This window comes from Stegodyphus dumicola, chromosome 2 (assembly GCF_044657685.1).
Source record: "Stegodyphus dumicola isolate Sdum_Otavi_A_Nest chromosome 2, ASM4465768v1".
In the NCBI taxonomy this organism is placed as follows: domain Eukaryota; kingdom Metazoa; phylum Arthropoda; class Arachnida; order Araneae; family Eresidae; genus Stegodyphus; species Stegodyphus dumicola.
Genome location: NC_140769.1, coordinates 204,785,790 through 204,804,636, shown reverse-complemented (window position 1 = coordinate 204,804,636; position 18,847 = coordinate 204,785,790). Strand labels below are relative to the sequence as shown.

Here is an 18,847-nt window from a genome sequence, read left to right as displayed (position 1 = left end):
TTAGATTAGCAATCCTAGTTAACTCGGGGACATATTAACCGGTTTAATTTCTGACCGATTAAACTGTCCTCATTTAGTCAGAAGTTGTTTCTATTCTTGTTCATAATAGCTTTTCCTGAATGCTCAATTTTTATGGTTAAGTTTTAAAAGCGTATACAAATACAACAGAGTCGTTGCTAAGGTAGGAACAGGCTATTAATTTATGAATGACTGACAAATACATATCGATTGAAACTTTTTTTGATTATAATAATAATATAAATATATAAAAACATATCAGTCAGATATAAGGGTTTTAGGAACTATTCAGATTTTCTGAGGCATAAACTTAAGAAACCAGCAGAGATTCGAACCACGGATCTCGAATTTAGTAGCTGTAACGCCGGGGAATGTGACACTTCTTTACAATCTTCCCAACGTAAAGGGTGACTTAGGAGAGGCACGAATACACAGTCGACTTATTCACGAATACGTAGTCGACTTAGGAGAAGCCCAAAAATACACAGTCGGTGAAATCCGGATAGTCAATGGGTTGACGTTCTCCATATTTTAATTAAGACAACTGTAGAGACTTATTAAGAATTTCAGAGGAGACATAAAAAATAAACTTTTCCCTAACTAAGATTCGAATCACTTAAATTCGAATGCCAGTTGGGCATGGGAAGTCTTATATCACTGCAGCATACACACGGGGGAACTCTATAATTCCTTATAGGAAAGTTTCGATACCTTTTAATTAACTGGAGTTCAAATGTCTACATAATATCTAGAATAATTTTGATTAACAGAAGAAAATTGTCTGAAACAAGTGAAACTTTATTAACCGACATAGTCTGCAATGTAATTTAATTCATTTCGGCATTCATTCCGACTATCATTTTAAAATATTTCTCGGCCTTCTATTATAAAAGAAACGTTCTTGAAATATCTCGAATATAAAATTTCGTGGACATAGTTAACCTCGTCTGATGTGTTTTAGAATTGTTAAATGTCTACGGCCACCGCTGATAGAGCGATAAGGCTGATGTATGCCGCTACTTCGACCTGAGCTCAAATTCTGTCGAACAAAGTGGCTGCATAAGACTTCTTGTAGTTTTCCGCATGTGTAACATGAATGCGAGATGTTCCCATTAAAAAAAATCCTCCATGATGGCATCTCTTCCCTTAGGCAAATAGCTGGCCACAGACTGTCAATCCATCTGTTAAGAAAGACTGCGTTGAGATAATAACAAACACAAACTTCGAAACGGCGTGGTTGGCCCGAAAGGTGAGAAATTCTGCAGTTTCTAAAGAATTTTTAGCATATATGATATATATGACATTTTAAGAAATGTTTAATACTTGTAATCACTTGTTCCACAAAATTCAAAAGGACAAACACTTTATTCTTATGTAAGTCAGAGTTTATATTTTAGTCATTTCTTTATCATTCGAAAGTTTTATTATGTCCCATGTATCCAAATTCGGCAGGTCAGGTTTAAACACAGTGGACATCCATTTGTTTAACTGTAGGTAATGTAGGTATAGCCCAAACGCGTTAATTATTTAGACCGCAAAACCTTATAAGGGACTCGCCAAGTACCTTGAAAAAATATGTCACTGGTGGTGTTTTTCGTATTTGCCAACGATTTAGAACAAACTGATGCCTTTCGCACTTACGTAAATTCGGAACAAGTGGTGCCATTGGCACATACCCAATAATTTAAAACAGATTGTACCTTTCGCACTTATAACAATTTACGCTTACAAATCTCGTATAATTCATTTTTAATTTCAATAAATACTTAATTTGTTACAAAATATTTGTGAATAATATCCGTTATTTACTAGTTCGTTTATGCAAGAATTATTATCACAAAACATCTTTTATATATAATTTATAAATGCAAAGCTCTTTTATGCTCTGTAAAGTTCTTTGCTATGTACACGTTTTTAACTCAAAGGGACAATTTCCCCAGAAGGTCTATTAATTTCGTATTGGCATTTTGCGTTGATTCACTATAAACGACGAATCACTTTTTAAATTATTTGCCACAAAATATTAGAGGACTATATTATATTTAAAGAAATTAAATAATAAAGAATTTGAATAAAGGTATGGATGTTTCTCGCATTGTGACAAAACAAAGGTACCTAGAGCCACCCAATTTTGAATAACGTACGCCTCCACCCGAATATGGGCATCTGGCAGCCCAAATTTGGAATTTGTTTTATTATGTACTTTATATTTTGTAAAGCATTTATGAGTTTTTGATTAAGAAATTCAACGATTTTTAAAGCGAGCGATGGCAGCATTGTACGGAAAAGAAAAACATTTTTATCTCCAGCGCGCTAGGTGCGCTATCGGAAATTGAAAATTCGGAAATATCGGAAATTCTCCAGCGTGCTATCGGGAATTGTAAAGAGAGTATGCTCTTTTAAATATTTTGTGGTATTGCTGTTGAATTGAATTTTATGGTTTAAGTGCGAAGAACATTATCTTTAATAAATAAGGGTAACACGAAAACGTTAAAAAAATGCCCCTTTGATCATAATATAAAATCTGAAAGCCTTTAGATTTAAATTTTTTTTTTTTTGTTTATAACTAGTCTAATGAATTTTTAGAAAAATATTTTAGTTCATTCCTATTTTTCCCCTGTTTATATTAAAATATGTGGAATAATAAAGTTGCTTTTTTTTCCCCCTCTCTTTATCCGAAATTTATTTGTATAGCAATTCTGTTGTTAAAATTTCATTTATGCAGAATTCGTTAATGCAATGTAAAGTTACTCAGTGAAATGAATGTACCGTTATGCATGGTTTCCTTATATAATGTTGTTTTGTGCAAAACATGAATTTCTTATTATATCATGCATTGTTTAATACTGCAGAATCATTCGTCTGTTAACTGTTCTTGTAAATATATGGTATACCTGGTTTGTTTAGTTTGGTGCCTATATTTTCTCGCCTTTACTAGAGAGGTTGTTAATATTTTTCTTTCTTAATTATTTAGTTTTTAATGCATAGTTGATACATTCGTAGATATTGGTTTCTGGGAGCTTTATAGGATACTTATAAAACAACAAATAAAATTATTAGGTTTTGTTTGTTAACGAACAGTTGATGACATTTGGATCATCCCTTTCCAAAATACGCAGGTATCTGAGGGTACAATATTTCTTTCCTAGAGTATGTGGGGAAAAGGCCATGCACTGTTAGGTACCAGTTTATGTGGCGACTAATAAAAGTTCTTTCTGTATTAAGTTGAAGAAGCTGAGAAAAAGAGGTCATCTACTTTCTCCGTTTTGACATTCTTCTTCCCAAAATTGTTTTTCTAAATATTTAAGTTTGCAATTATGATAAGATTTCGGCCAACACAGATATAAAATTTTTTCTGCATCATAAAATATTGCCCATTTCGCTTCTTCGATTGCATGTGTTTTCTTCTCTTCCTACATGTGGTTGTTGCTTTCCACCAGGCCACGTATATGAGATATCAGTTTATTTTTGTTTAAAATGCGAGTCAACTCGATATTTGCTGGCAACTTGCATGCGAATTGCGAATTTACCAGGGCTTATCTGAAAGAAAGTTAATTGTTTGTAAAATTATTAGCGTTCTTAATGCTAGAGACGTGAAAAATGTGCAATGCCCTCGCCGGGATTCGAACTCTAGACCTCCAGTAGTAAACGTTTTGGCCGTTTTTTCTTTGGGGAAACTAATATATTAACTTAATTTATAACAACATGTGCTACAAATAATTTTATTCCATAAAATAGTGCAATGGAAATGGAAAATGTTAAGTTACATGTTTTCACTTAATAAGATGAAGTACAGCATGTCTTAACGAATTATTTGCGGCCTAAGTTAAATATTTGATTCGCAGAACAATCAATGGGAAGTAATGGATCCGTATATGATCCTCAAAATAAATGTTAAAAAAAACATTGAAATATATTGATTCTGGTTGCACTTTATGCAGGAAACAAAAATTCTTATTTCATTCCAATTTTACTCATAAACAAGATTTTCTTCATAATGTTTAGGTAATAATGAATATGGAAACAACATTTGTGTTTTAACTTTCAGAACCCCTAGAGCAAGGTTTCTTAAATTCTGGGTCGCGATCCCCAAGGGGGTCGCGGGACCTGCAGCCAGGGGTCGCCAAATATATTAGCAGTTTTGATGTTTCTTTACCTTATTATAATAATTTTACAATTATCAAATACTTTTACACAATGTATCTGAAAATAGATAAAGACAATACAAACAAAACGTTTCGACGCATTCTTTTTATAACATAAATGTTCATTCTCTTTGCACGTGACGCTGTCATCTCGTCTGTTACTTATTTAAAATTTTCACATTGTTCTACGTCTTAAAATTAGAAATTAAAGTTAATGACCTAAAACTGCAATAGTATATTACAGTGTAAGTGAAAAAATTGATAATTTCACTCACGCGTGTGTCGGATTTGCGCAATACTTATGGGTTCCCACAAAATTTTTGTAAATATTATGGGGTCCTGGGGGTTGCGAAAAAATCTCAGTGATAAAAAGGGGTCACGACTGAAAATGTTTAAGAAACCCTGCATTAGAGGAATTGATTGATGAATTGACAGTGTGAAGATTATTGATTTACAGCAAAATCTCCCAATATTTATACGATGAGAACCTATGGGGATGTCGCAAAATTTTTTAATTTGAATACTCTTTTTAAATTTTTTTTTCCAACATTTGTTTTCATTTTCAACATTGAACTTGCGTGAAATGTCACCTTTTGCTATGAAAATTATGAAGTCGAAACTGTACAATACGTTAGTTGCGTAAAGATCAACTTAAAAAGAGCAACTTTCATATAAGTGAAGGTATTTTTATGAAGGATACCGCCATGCAAGTCAAGTTTTAGTTATCCACTCTGATAAATAAAGAAATCAGAGTGGAAAATTAAAATCTGACTTGCATAGCGGTACTTCTGCAAAAAGAAGCTTCCTGGTTGTCGCTTTATTCAAGTTGAAAACTAATCTTCATGAGCGTGCAAGCGCTTTTATGCCGGAGCAATCTTTTTGTCTTGGCCAGCTGCGGCCGATATGGCGGCACTGTTATAAAGAGATCCTAAGCAAAACAGGGCTATCTATCTATTTATTAAGAGGGATGCCTTCACTAAGGATTTTCTAAGGAAAACTAGCCTATATTTTAATGTGATATCTCAATGAAACCAGGAGAACGTCCCGCAATTAAATCTTTACATCGCCAGGAAGAGAAACTTGGACAAACTCTGGCATTTTATTCATTAGGTCCAAGGCCACCTTATGCTTGTTAGAAATAGATACAACATTCTTAAGGAATGTGTTTTAAAATACATAAATCTATTTTTCTTAGAATAAAATTAAGCTTATATTAGTGAATAATGTTTAAACACATATATCAAACAGACTGATATCCATTTCTGAGCGATAATGTGCAATAGTTATTCTTCGAAAGGTTTATGCAGAATGTACTATGCATTACTGTTTCATTTGATAAAACGTAAAAACTTATTGCATTTCCCTATACCTACTCTTGTTATGTATGTGGTTAGTGCATCTAGTTAACAACTAGAATATCTGCTGTTCGTATACCAGTTAGAGCACAACTGATTTTTCATATTTTTTGTTTCAAAAAGCCTAATTTTTTTAAGTAGAGGAAATCCAAAAATTAGGACAGATATTTAACGTTCACAATGAATAACGAAAATAGGTTGCTTATTTGTCTTTCATAGAAAACATCTATTAGATCTAGGTATCTCCAAATGATATTCTTTCATCTAATTATTTATGGTGATAACTCGACTCTTGAAAATATTAAATGATTCCTACGACATATTATCAAAAACATTATGCTACATATACTTGTATTCGTTATTTTTTAAATCAAAAAGTTACAAATCAGGTATGATTTTAACTTTTCCTTTAAAACATACATTTTCTTTTAGCAGTTGAGAAGAAACGCAGCAATCAAAATTGTAAATGATTTCGAATTAAAACGTTAATTCTATAATGTTGCATAATTCTAAAAATATTTATATTATACTGAAAGCGATAATCTTTTCGATTTCTATGTTACAAAACTAAAGAAAGTTACAATCGTTATTTACCGAGCCAAGAAAATGTGTAAGCGGGATTTCAGAGCCAATGTAGGCTGTGTGTTATTTGAATAACAGAGAATCCAATGATATAGTTACAGATTGGATAACTGATAATTAGATAGATAAATAAGCGAGTGGATCAGCAAATAGATGAATATATTTATATTTCATTGTTAGCGTTGAAGCGTTCTCATGAGTGCATGTTTGCCATGTATTCCGAAAATACCTCTTGTACGTTTTAGTTGCATTATATCCTGCACCGTCGTGATCTCAGCAGCGTTCTTGCGTTGGCGTTTTTGATTGGCTTTGAATCGCCATCAATCACAGCGCACCTGCTGCAGAAGGAGGCCGCCATCTGCACGAACAGGAATGGATCACCGATGTCGGGATATCTCAAGTAGTACTTCCTTGTTTAAAATCGTTTAACTGTTTGTAGCCAATTGTGTTGATGGCTGGTTTTCACATTGTTCTTCAACATATCGTCAGTATGTTTCTTAACAATGGCTATTTGGATTGGAATGTATATCCTTTTCTCAGATTAATATTATTTATGTAATTTGCTTTGGAAATAATAAGTTGCCCAAATGCAAAAAACTCCTTCAGCAGTATGTGCAAGGTCATAGAAAGAGAGTACAGGGGTTTTAGAAACCGAAAAGTGGCAAAAACTAATGTTGAATCAAATGCGTCCAAGAAACAGTGATTTCAAATTTTTTAATCAACGTTTTACCCCCTTATTTGAAAGCAAATTCGTATTTTGTCGTGATCTTAATATACTACAAGCGAAAACTTATAGTATTCTCTGTTCATTGTGAAATCCTTGCCCTTCAAGAAGAGGTCCAGAAGATGAACTTCAAGATCTACATATTTTCGCTGATAGGTTATGTCGCTTGCCTTCGAAGACGTAGATTTTCACGTCAAGGTCCTCCTCTTTCCGTGTAATCCTACAAGTTCACATTTCGCACGAAAAGGATTATTAGGTTAATAATCTTATAAGTGAATTCCACAGCTTGATTCAACCTCTTCCCAGCTAAGCTTTGGTGCTTTTATTCCCAATTTAGTCTCAAAGGAAATAATTCGGTAATTTTATTCCCCGCTGAGCCCGATCTGAAATACTCCTTTGTCTCATTGGAAACAAAGTCTCAAAGTCTGCGTTTCTACGCTGTCTCTTTTATAGCCCAACCAACGACTGAACGGTAAACCTGCTAAAGGTTCTTACTTCGACCCAGGTTCAAATCTGGACGAACGGGATGGCTGTAATGGAATTTTCGTCATTTTTCTCTATGTGTAATATCCATACAAGCCAGTTTCCCTCAAAAAGTCTTTCACGAAGGTATCCTCCTAATTAAGAAGATAACCCTTCTGTGCTTTACCATAATCTGTATTATCCGTTCACTTCCTCCTCTTTTATAAATAAAAGAATGTAGCGTCTTATGCTCTGGAAAACACTGCTCTTTTTTTAACGTGGTTTATGTTTTTAAGATCGTGTTAACAAAAATAGAACGTAAATTTATTTATATGTCATTGGAATGGTTGTTAATTGCGTTTCCGGTATCTTTTGAAACAATTGCCTTTATTGTTCTCTGCAGTAATTTTTGCATCATTCCTTTGTACATGTATGACTTATCATAACAACAATATCATTATTCGAACTTATAAAAATACTTATAAGTAATAATTGAGGCATAAAAATACTTATAAGTAATAATTAATAACTGACGGTAGAGCAGCAGAACTATTGTTAATTTTACCAGTATTTACATTATTACAGATATGTTTCAATCTAAAAGATCTGTTATCATAAATGAGGACTCCTTGGCTTTTAATGTAGTCCATTACAATATTTCTAAGATCTTTTTTTAAATGAATTCTTATCAGTATTTCAACAAGCTAACAAGTGAAAATGGAGAAGCAAAATGCTTCTAATTTAGTGCTTAAAAAAAGATCAAATATGTATACAACCGTGGCTTTTCCACGGTTATGTTTCGTATGTGTCATATATGTTTTTACATATTTTGTATATGTCAGCATATTTCAGCCTTTTGCGTATAAGTACAATCGCGGCTTTCCCTTCGTTGCAGTTGACTTTACTCCTGATGAGAAGGGAATTGTACCTCTTTGCCCTTTAAACCGATAGAGTTGTGAATAAAACCTACACCAAACTGAAAACTGTTGATCAAATACGTAGTTAATCAAATCTCATGACTGCTTTGGTGTATAAAGTCCGAAAAGTTAAAAAATCATGCATTAACCCTCTTTTGCGTTTGTGCGATGAGATGAGAAAGGAAAGGTGAATCGAAAAAGACTCTCATGAGATATCCTTGGTTCAGATCGAATTAAGCATAAAATAGCCAATGATGATTTGGAAAAAACCTAAACTTAAATTCCAGAAGTTCCTGAAATGGTTTTGCAGTGTCTTTCTTTTAGTTTTCCACATCTCTTCCCTTTTCACATGGGGTTCCGTTCTAAATATTTATTCGGTTATTCAATTATTTCATGCCAATTCGTTTCTGTTTTTCCGTTAATCTTACCCAGAATGCAGCTACTCTGCAATCTGAAGCTACGTTGCTGATGAGATTGATGAGTGATTTGTCTGCCCGTTAAAAAATAGTACTTGACAGAGGAAAACCGCATTGGAGCCGAAGCTTTGTAAACTGGCTATATCTTTGTACCCGTAATTTAGATGTTCTGTGCTCATTAGAAATTCTGCTAGTAGCGGTACGCATTTTGCTTGTCTTAATCAAAGAATAATAGCAAATGAATATTTAATTGAGTTTCATCTTTGCATAACAATTGAAGTTAATCTGATGCGTTTAGTTAATTAAAGCAGCTATAATTATTTCATAATTCATTTCATTCATTATAAAGTTAGCCAGTGTAGGTAAAGCTAAATTAGGCCATATTTTATATCATTACTTTTCCTATGACTGCAAAGTTTCTGGAAGTTTTTTTCAGTTTCTAAAAACTACATATTTTCCAACTGAAATTTTATTCAAATATTAAAATTGCTGAACGTTTTCATTTCCTAGCAGTTTCAAAATCTGAGCATGCAATTTCTCAAATACATTCGCTAGCTCTAATTGCGTGAATTTTATCTATCTGAAAAGCTTTTATATTTTAGGATAAGACCTTGCATTAGAGCGTAACTTAATTAGGAGATTATTAATTTAATTTGATTTTGTCTGTTGCGTTAGTTTAAAACAGTATCCTGAGATAGAATAAAGCATTAAAAAACGAAATAATGGAAGATTTCAATAATAATAACGAAATAATGGAAGATTTCAATAATAATAACGAAATAATGGAAGATTTCAATAATAATAACGAAATAATGGAAGATTTCAATAATAATAACGAAATAAATGGAAGATTTCAATAGTTTAAATAATTTTTGCCATAAATCGCAAGTGGCCTTTTTTAGCATTATCTAGGGAAATTTGCCAGTGAATTTTGCAGCTGACAGTATTCCTACCATTGATGTTGATAGCATTTCGAAGAAGATTTCTGAAACTGAAATATGAAAATAAAATTTTTAAAAGGGAAAATTACGCATTTAAAAGTAGCATTATTGTCAGAAATTTTGCATCATTTTCCTATAATTTACACTCACCAGCGTAATTTTTCAGTAGTTTTATTTTAACTATAGTAGACTATTAGACTTAAATTAATTAAAATTAACTGCATATTATATAGAAGATTAAAAAAATTAACACTTCAAAAGAAACTTCTTCAAGATGCTTATTATTTTCAGTTAGAGATAAATCACCCCCTGCACTGGCGATAAATCGAGTTTCCAAGAAAAAAATATATAAGATTTTGATTTATCTTTAGTACTATAACAGGAGTCTCAAAATGCAGCCCACAGATCGCAGGCGGCCAACGAAGCAGTATGCGGCCCGCAAAGACATTTCAAATATATATTTGATGCAAAAATGTCATTGAAAATATTTCAAGATTTTAGTTATTTGAAGTCCGAATTTTATGTTGTTTTTATTTCTATTAAAAACAAACATGAGAAGCGAACGAGAAAATCTAATGAACCAGAAATTTAAGAAATGGAACTAATTAATTTACAATATAATATAAATCTTATTCTGAGAGCTGAAGATACAGATTTTATCGACTTTTATTCGTGTTTGTAAAAAAAAAAAAAAAAAAAAAAAAAAAGTAAAAAGCTCAGTTAAAAATTTTTACACTAAGAAATATCGCTTTGTTCGGATATGTATTTATATGTGAGAATCTTTACTTTCAACAGTTGAAAATTAATAAGAACGTGATTGACCGATGAGCATCTGCAATCTGAGATTAAGATAATTTCTAGTAATTTCCCTCCAAAGCTACAAAATTCGGAAAGCCCACTATTGTCAAACTGAAGTAAGAAATAAAGAAGTAATAATAGTATTAATAAATTGTTTAACCCTTTCGCACGGACTGTCACGCACGCGTGCTCAAGAAACGCATCCATTTCCCGGCCGGCACTCTGGCTTACTAGAGCCTTTTCTCCCTCACCCCCGGCCGTCACACGTTTGTGCCAGTGTCCTGGAATGGCTTCAAGACCACTAGATGGCGTCCTGTTCCCATTACTTTGGAAGTGAATGTAGTTTTAGAATCCTGATGTTCAATTTGATCATATTCTGGTAACTATGGCGTAAACTGGTGAAAGGGCTGGCATAACAGACATAGCTCGTCTCTTTAACTTGCTACGTGATATAAACATTCGCGTTTCTATATAATTTTGAATCATTTATTTATTTATTTGTTTATTTTTGCTACTATGCAGGTTCTTTTAGGGTTACATTGTGAAGTTCTATTACGCTTTGCATTGTTTTTATTTTGGAAAGCCTTGACTTCAGTTTATTATGGCGAGCAAAGGTTATTTATCAGCAAATCGTAAATGAGCCAATTAGTGATATGAATCAGAGTGATGGTTCATTTTCTAAAGAGTTAGAAAGTGATAATTTTAGTGATTCTCATGTGGACGTTTTGTCAGAGACTGAGTTCACTGAGTGTCTGTCTTCTACTTCACGTGAAAGATTTTGTTACTTCTTCTTGTAAACAGTCTTTCTGGTATTCTTTTTATTAATTTTAAAGTTTACTAACGTAACTTATCAATTAAAACTTCGGAACAACTTGAATAAAGCTTCCGAAAATTATTTCTCAAAGTAATTTTTTGTAATATATTTTCATGCGAAATAAAGGGAAAAGATTATTAAACGCTAATTTTAACATATATGATAGCCTAAGCAATAATCTGAAACAATCCAAAAATTTTGCCACTAGAACGTAAACTTTTTTTGGGGGGGGGGATGGAATTCGTTTCTAAAGTTCGGCTTACCGGGCGCAAAATCTTGTGGCAGTTCTCCTTTCGACTCCTATCCGTCCCGAGGGAACGTCTTAAAGCAAAGGCGCGCATTCTCGAATAGTTAATATGTACTTTTAGCTATGCCTCGTAGGAATTTTTTTTTTTTTTTTAAGGGATTAGATTGTTATTATTTACTCTCAAGTTTTGTCCCACGTGAAAAATTTTTTCTGAAAAATTAGAATGTTTTTATAATTTGTTTATTTTCAGTTTAAATTAAAGTAAGTTACTTAATGATTAATTCAGCATGTTAGAGCAATTTTAAATTAACGTTAGTCTTAAAATTTGATGATTAAATATCAGTGTATTTGAATAACAAAGAGAAAATCAACAAAAGTGCCTTGCAGGTAAAATGCTTCAGACTTAAAATAGAAAACAAAAATAAATTTGATTTTTGTTTTCTTTTCGGATATTATTATTATTGTTGTTGTTAAAGTGTTCTTAATAAATATTTAATAAGCGAACTTTACAATTTATTTTATATATTTTTTTATTTTGTACAAAAAACATTTTTGGCCAGATTGCGCTACCCGGATGTAATTTGAGTTGAGTTTGGTTTGGTTTATTTAATTATGGTAAAGCACTAATGGTTGTCTGCGTCTGCCTAAGGTGATAAATGTTTTCGTGGAGGACGTTTTAAGGGAAGGGGAAAAACTACGAAAACGCCCATACAGCCAGCCCATTCGCCGGGATTCGAACCCTGACCGAGCTACCAGCGTTCAGCGACTTTACCGCTCGGCCGCTGGTGGGCACGATTTGAGTTAGACCTGCCTGAAGCCATTGTCTTAGAATATATAAAATATCTGGGAATGAACTCTGTGTATGGGGATTTCGTAGTTTACCCCATGTGTAACATAAATATAGCTCCATTTTCCTTAGAATAATGTCCACGAAAGCACCTCTTTCGCACACAAGGAGGCCTCGCCTACTTTAACATAATGAGTTTAATAACTTGAATCATATTACTCATTTATAAAAAGACAGTACAGTATTAAGTATATCGTTGCATTCATCTAGGAAATTTGGCCGGTCGACAATCTTATTATAAGAGCTCTATTCTGTTAACATTATAGTTTATGCTGTGAAGGAATTTTGATAACTATAGAGTGACTTATAATTCAAAATAGCAACCAGCTCTAGTTAGAAATTAAAGACATCAATCGAAGCACTCATTCATTGCTTTAATTAAAGTCAACACACACAGGCCATCTTTAAATTGCTCCCCACTTCATTTGATTGCTATAGCATTTGAACAAGTCCTCCTTATTAAACGCTCTTATTAGCAGAAGAAAAATTGTTTTTCAAATCGATATGTTCTGTCTGAATATCGATTTTGAATTAAATATGGACTTGACTGTCATTGTAGATGGCTGGCCTCGATTACCAGATGCTATTTTGCGTTAAGATGTCCGTGGAATCGTTCAATCACCGGAGAACAGATTCGCTTGGCAGAAGCAATCAATCAAATTGAAAGGAAAATCATTTCCGTATTTATTCGGAAGGAATGCACAGTGGTAAAGCCTCATTTGCTCCTATTCAAGATAAACAGTAGCGAAAATAATAAAGTAGAATAGTTCAGTAGAAATTCGATTATCCGGCATCCTTTTAACCGTCTGTTTCTATTATCCATCAGCACCAGTAGTCCGATTTCATTTAAATTGATAGGACTGAATTAAATCTACTTCGTCGACAGCACATAAACGACAATAAAATAAATGCACTCTTTAAAATTCACTATATTTGTTTACTATAAGGACACTCTGAATGCGCAAAATTTATATCATTTGAAGAATTATCGTTGCCACATGTTCTATTCAAGTACTATAATAAAGCTAAAACGATGTATGAAAGAAATTAAGCAAACAAAACAGAAAAGAAACAGTTTTTCACAGACGATTTAGTATTTCTCATTCAATTAATTCAGTTCTCACTTCGCGACAACGCAAAAATACATAAAAACTCAAAATATCTGCATTAAAAATTACGAAGTAAATCTTAAACACTTATTTTATCGAAAAAATTCCAGAAAGGATTAAGCCTAATTTAATTCGCAATAATAAATGAAGGCGTTATTTTTGTGTTGAGAAGCTTAGTCTCTCTAGATTGACAACAAATCTACAATTCTGTTGTTTCAAATGTAAACAAATATGTCCGCCATGTTATTTAAAACTTAACCGCATTAAACAGCTTTTAAATTGTTGATAATTGTACAAATATTGCTTCCAGAATTATGAAAGGCATAAAAACTTTAACCGTAAGATAAAAACAACATAATTCAATCATTTTTAAAGCAAAAAATGTACAATTTACAAACATATAAGAATAAAGAAACTGAGATCACTGAGTCGGGTAACAGAGTGGATATATATATAAATATATTTATATACGTTTGGTGGGCCGATTGAAACCAAAATACGAGGTGCACATCTACATGTTATAGCAGTCCTATACACAAAATGTTAACGTTCTGATGCTACTCGTTTTTGAGTTATGCGAGATACGTAAGTACGCACGTACGTACATGCGTTCGTACAGACGCCACGAAATATTCTCTTCAGAATTAATTTTAAAGCAGTTTTATAATTTTTTGGGAGGAAAATAGTCTTTTATTCTGTCCTTACGTACAGATATCACGCAAAAACATAGTTAAATTGCATTCGATAGCGGTCAAAATGGATATTTTCGTTGAAATATGTTGCCTGAAACGTTTTGCAATTACAATACTTCCTTTTTACTTCGTACAAGGAAGTAAAAAGACTTACTAAATAGAAAAATACTTTACATGGGGAAATATTTTTTCCTCTAAAATAATAGTTTTTTTACAAAATAGCTTATTAACAACATAATATTAAATTTATATCTTAAATAATTTTTTGGAGTTAAATCGATTTAATTATATTTTAACCGAATTTAATATTTTTTTAATTAAACTCTTATTCGAATATTAATTATTTTTACTGTAATTTCAACTAATTATTACAGAATATAGTTAATTATTTTTTTAATACATAGAATGAGACAAAATTATTTGCTCTTTTTATGACTGGATTTGAGTATGAGATTGCACAAAATACGCGAGGGCTATCTGCCTGAGAAGAAAAACGTCTTCGTGAAGAACATTTCGAGGAAACTTGCTCGCATTCGTAATACATTTAAAGCATACATCCCACCCCATCGTAATACATCCCACGCAACCTACACATTCGCTGATAATTTGAACCAGGTCTTGTACTAGCATTCAGCAGTCTCACTCAGCCGCTGCTAGACCTGGGTATTTTTTACTTCCTTGTTCAAAGTAAAGGAAGTATTGTAATCGCGAAAAATTCCGGCTACCATATTTCAACGAAAATATCCATTTTGACCTCTCGAATCCTCCATTCGAAAAATTTTTTGCGTGACACCAGTACGTACGGAAACAATAAAGAAATCTTTTTTCCAAACGGATTATAAAATGGATTCAGAAGGGATTTTTTAGTGACATCTGTACGTACGTACGTATTGTTACGAAATGTAAAGGCGCGGTAAGATGGCTTCCCCGCAAAGCAGCTTTAGGGTTGCCATAAAATGCAAAAAGTCGAGGTTGCCATAGTTGGCGAAAAATCGCTTATTTGGCGATATTTGGCGCAAAATTGGCGATATACCAGGGACGGTTGGAGAACCTTCTGAAACGAATTCTTACCGGTTTAGCCTAAAATGTTCTTGAACACAAGCCGAAAGCTATATAAACCCTGCTGGTCCGCAGTCAGTGTGCTTCATCGAGAGAGCGAGTCAGAGTGCCTCGTGTGGCGAGCCCCCCCCCCCCCCCCCGATAGTCAATCATAGTGTGTGTGCTTCGTCTAGCGAGCTCATAGTCAGTCACTGAACGAGTGTCTCGAAGTCTAGCGCCGAGTTGGTCGTCGAGTGCATCGAAGAGTCTCTTAGTGTATCGCGGTTAGTGCATCCTCGAGGGAGCGTGTTGAGCTCCGGGAACGACTGAATAGAAGAGTCGGGAGTTGTGCTTTATTCTTATACGGTGATAAATTGAGCATTTTTTGCTTTAAAAGTGATTGAATTATGTTGTTTTTATGTTCCTGTTAAGATATGGCGTTGAAAACATGTTTCATTAATTACAATGCTTATGAAAATTATTAATAGATATGTAATACATCACTTAAGATAGCTGTATATAAATTACATCAAACGGACTTAGTAATTTCATTTAAAAACCGAAATAAAAATATAGACTATTTTAAGAAACACGTCATTGATTTCAGATCGCTTAGCTACAGTGTCGTGCTTTAATCTAGAAGATATCTTATGGACCTTCTAATGACAATATTCCAAGGGTTTGGCAATTCAGAATGCCAGATGAATAATAAATGAAAGCTCTTATCCCGCATTCATGATAGATATGGTAATAACGGTATGTAACATAACGTGGCCAGCAATGGAAGGAAGAAGTTATAAAAAGATCTTATCTGAAATTATTAAGAAATTTGTTTTCTAACTTTGTTCGTGGACATCTTATTCAGAAGATCAAAAATCAAATCAAGATTTTTCACTACTTACATACTTTCCCGTCGACCATTTTCTACAAAAAATAGTGTTCTCAAACAGCGTGATTTAGTGCCAATAATGGATTAGAGTGACGTTACAACAACTTCTTAAGCTATTCGCCTTGGTTTCATGTAACCCTGACTTTTTTTTCAATGCTGCTGTACCCGTAACTTGTATCTGCCGATTAGCTACATAAATAAAAAGTCATTTGTTACTTCCAAATTTCCGAAGCATTGCCGTAAAAATAAGATTAACTATTTAACATTGTGGTAAATGCTATCTCGCTAAATTGACGAGATATGGCCAAGCCGGCGATGGTTTGGGTCCTAATTTTCGTTACCAAAATAGGCGAGAAGTCGATAAAAGTCTCCAAACTTGGCGATATTTTGTTCTGATTCCTGTGTAACTTTAACTGTATCCGGCTCTTATAAGTAATTGTAACAATATATGACTTCTAGTAATTGGAAAGTACTGGACATTTCTCGTAGGCGGAGAGAAAACTTCATAAGCCTGGTAAGAGAAACAGCTCTCAATTTTCAGTGCAGAGTTGACTTCCGGAAGTACTGAGAGATATCCGTATGAGCTTCTCTCTTTAGAGACGCTTTGCATTGCGTTATGTTTAACGTTTTTATCAGTTTGAAGTGGTAGCTACTTATTATGCTCGGCCATACTGAGAAGAATTTTGCAGGTACTTCTGTGGAAAGTTCTAGAACTATGAATTGTTTGTTTCAGAAAATTAAATTTTATCAAGCTATCATCGGTTCTGCGTGCATTCAATCCATTACGAACCCGTACGCAGGTAATTATATGTAAGTAGAGTTTTTGCGAAGCAGGAAACAAAAAATGAATTTTGTACTCTTTGCTATGATTCGAACCGCATATATTCTTGTGCTGAACTGAAAGTGCTATAATTTACCAGATAAGAGCACTCACAAGGAAATGTGATAATTCCTTATAGGGTGTAAAAAAAATACAGCATTGAGTCTATGCACTTAAATTCTTTAAGGTATGAAACAAAATAAAATGGTACGTCTAAGAGTTAAAAAACACTTTACTAAGAGTATCTAACAAAATTCCCAGTGCCTGTATCTGTCAATAAAATGGCAGAAAAGTATATTCTTGTGGATATCGTGCCAATTATTGAAAGAAAGAGCCCTTCAAATTCCTTCACATCAGACGGAAAACAAAATCCAAAAAACAGAAATTTGAGCTTTCTCGAGAAATATTTTTCTAATCCTTTGTCGCTCAGCTGCTGCAGCTGAGCGAAATCTTTGCAACATGGTACTAGAAAAAAGAAATATGTCTAGACAGGAACCTGCAGAGCAGAGTTTTCTACATTTATCAGGAGACCGCACGGCTATCTTGTTAAAGCTTAATAAGGAAAGAGTAGAGTTCAGAATTAATCTGAGGAGCAACACGGAATTCTATGGATAGTACATGGTACATGAGAAAACTGTCTGGGAGATTAAAGATCCTAAGGGAAATAGAGGCAGAATTCAAAGTAGATACTGATTGATTAAAATCAGTTTCATACTTCTCGGGTGAAGAAGAGATGTGAAAGGAAAAAGCATTTAAAAATTATTTTCTGACGCTACGTTTACAATTTATGTTCAATTACTGAAAGGCGCCGTTCTTGTTTAAATGCAGAACGAAATTTGTTATTTTTGATCTTAGAAACATCGATAGTGTAACCTTGGCATTTTCTGCACCGCCTTACGTTATGCTACCAGGACATTTACCATATAAGATTTAATTTAGCTGTCACGTTATTCGTATATTAACTGTACCCAGCGCCTGATTTACAAATCTGAAGACCTTGGGTTAAACTTTTTACAACCCCCTCTTCTACATTTTTAATATAGTAGACGTAAACGATGCAATTTATATTTTGTGTAAAATATTCCTTTAAAATAACCTTATTATTCAATATGCTTTTATTCAAAACTGTGTAATTAAAACGGTAAATTTCACCCTTTTATATGCTTTATTTGTAGGGTTTCAGTTTTAACTTACAGTCTCAAATCTAAATTTCACACATTTTAAACGAATGTTTTCTTTCCTATGAAAGGAACTAAAAAAGTAAAATAATTTTGCTGAGTCTTTTAGAATTTTTGGATGTCAGAAAACTGAAAAAATCCCAATGCCCTCGCCGGGATTCCGGACCTCCCGAATATCCGTCGAGTATGCTTCCAATTACACCACGAAGGCATCTGGCAAGGAGGGAGAAAAACTTTATAACTTATACTCTTGGTCTGACATTAGGACCTTAATTTTGTAGGTTTAATAGATAGGCAACGATTTATCGCTATGTCTAAAATAGCATGACAAAGAATTTCAAATATTTAAACAGTCTTTTCATAAATTGAATATAAAGGGCGCGGCTCGTACTCTACAGATAACTGCGACTCAATTTATTTAAGCTGGGGGCTTTTGGATCTTGAGAGAGTTAGAATTATGCCAGTTTTTGATAAATATTGTTACGTTATTTTCTTCCTTCACGTTCGTACAGGGTTCGTAGATTTGGAGTGAATAACGACGATACTTGACGAAGTATCGAAACACACTTTATTTAGCCAATATTAATCAGGAAAGCTGCAAAGTCACGTTTTACAGTCGTCGAAGATCAACTATACACTCGCTGGAACAATCACCGACACAGCCTTCAGGTTATCAGCCTTTAACGGAGGACACAGCTTCACTGCAGTGCACCAGAGTACAGCTCCTGACTCTGCTTGGTCGTTCTCGGAACTCCACGTACTCTCGAGACTCTCCACGCTACAATTCGCGATACACTCGACGACACACAGAGCACAGCTCCCGACTCTTCCGTTCAGTCCTTAAACAAATTAGGA

At 33.6% G+C, this 18,847-nt stretch overlaps 1 protein-coding gene across 6 annotated transcripts in view; it reads left to right on the top strand.

Moving 5' to 3' along the window:
* The window catches only part of LOC118181150 (coiled-coil domain-containing protein CG32809-like), a 1,535,131-nt gene that overhangs the window by 556,001 nt on the left and 960,283 nt on the right, over positions 1 to 18,847 (top strand). The gene's annotated exons all lie outside the window — the stretch shown is intronic.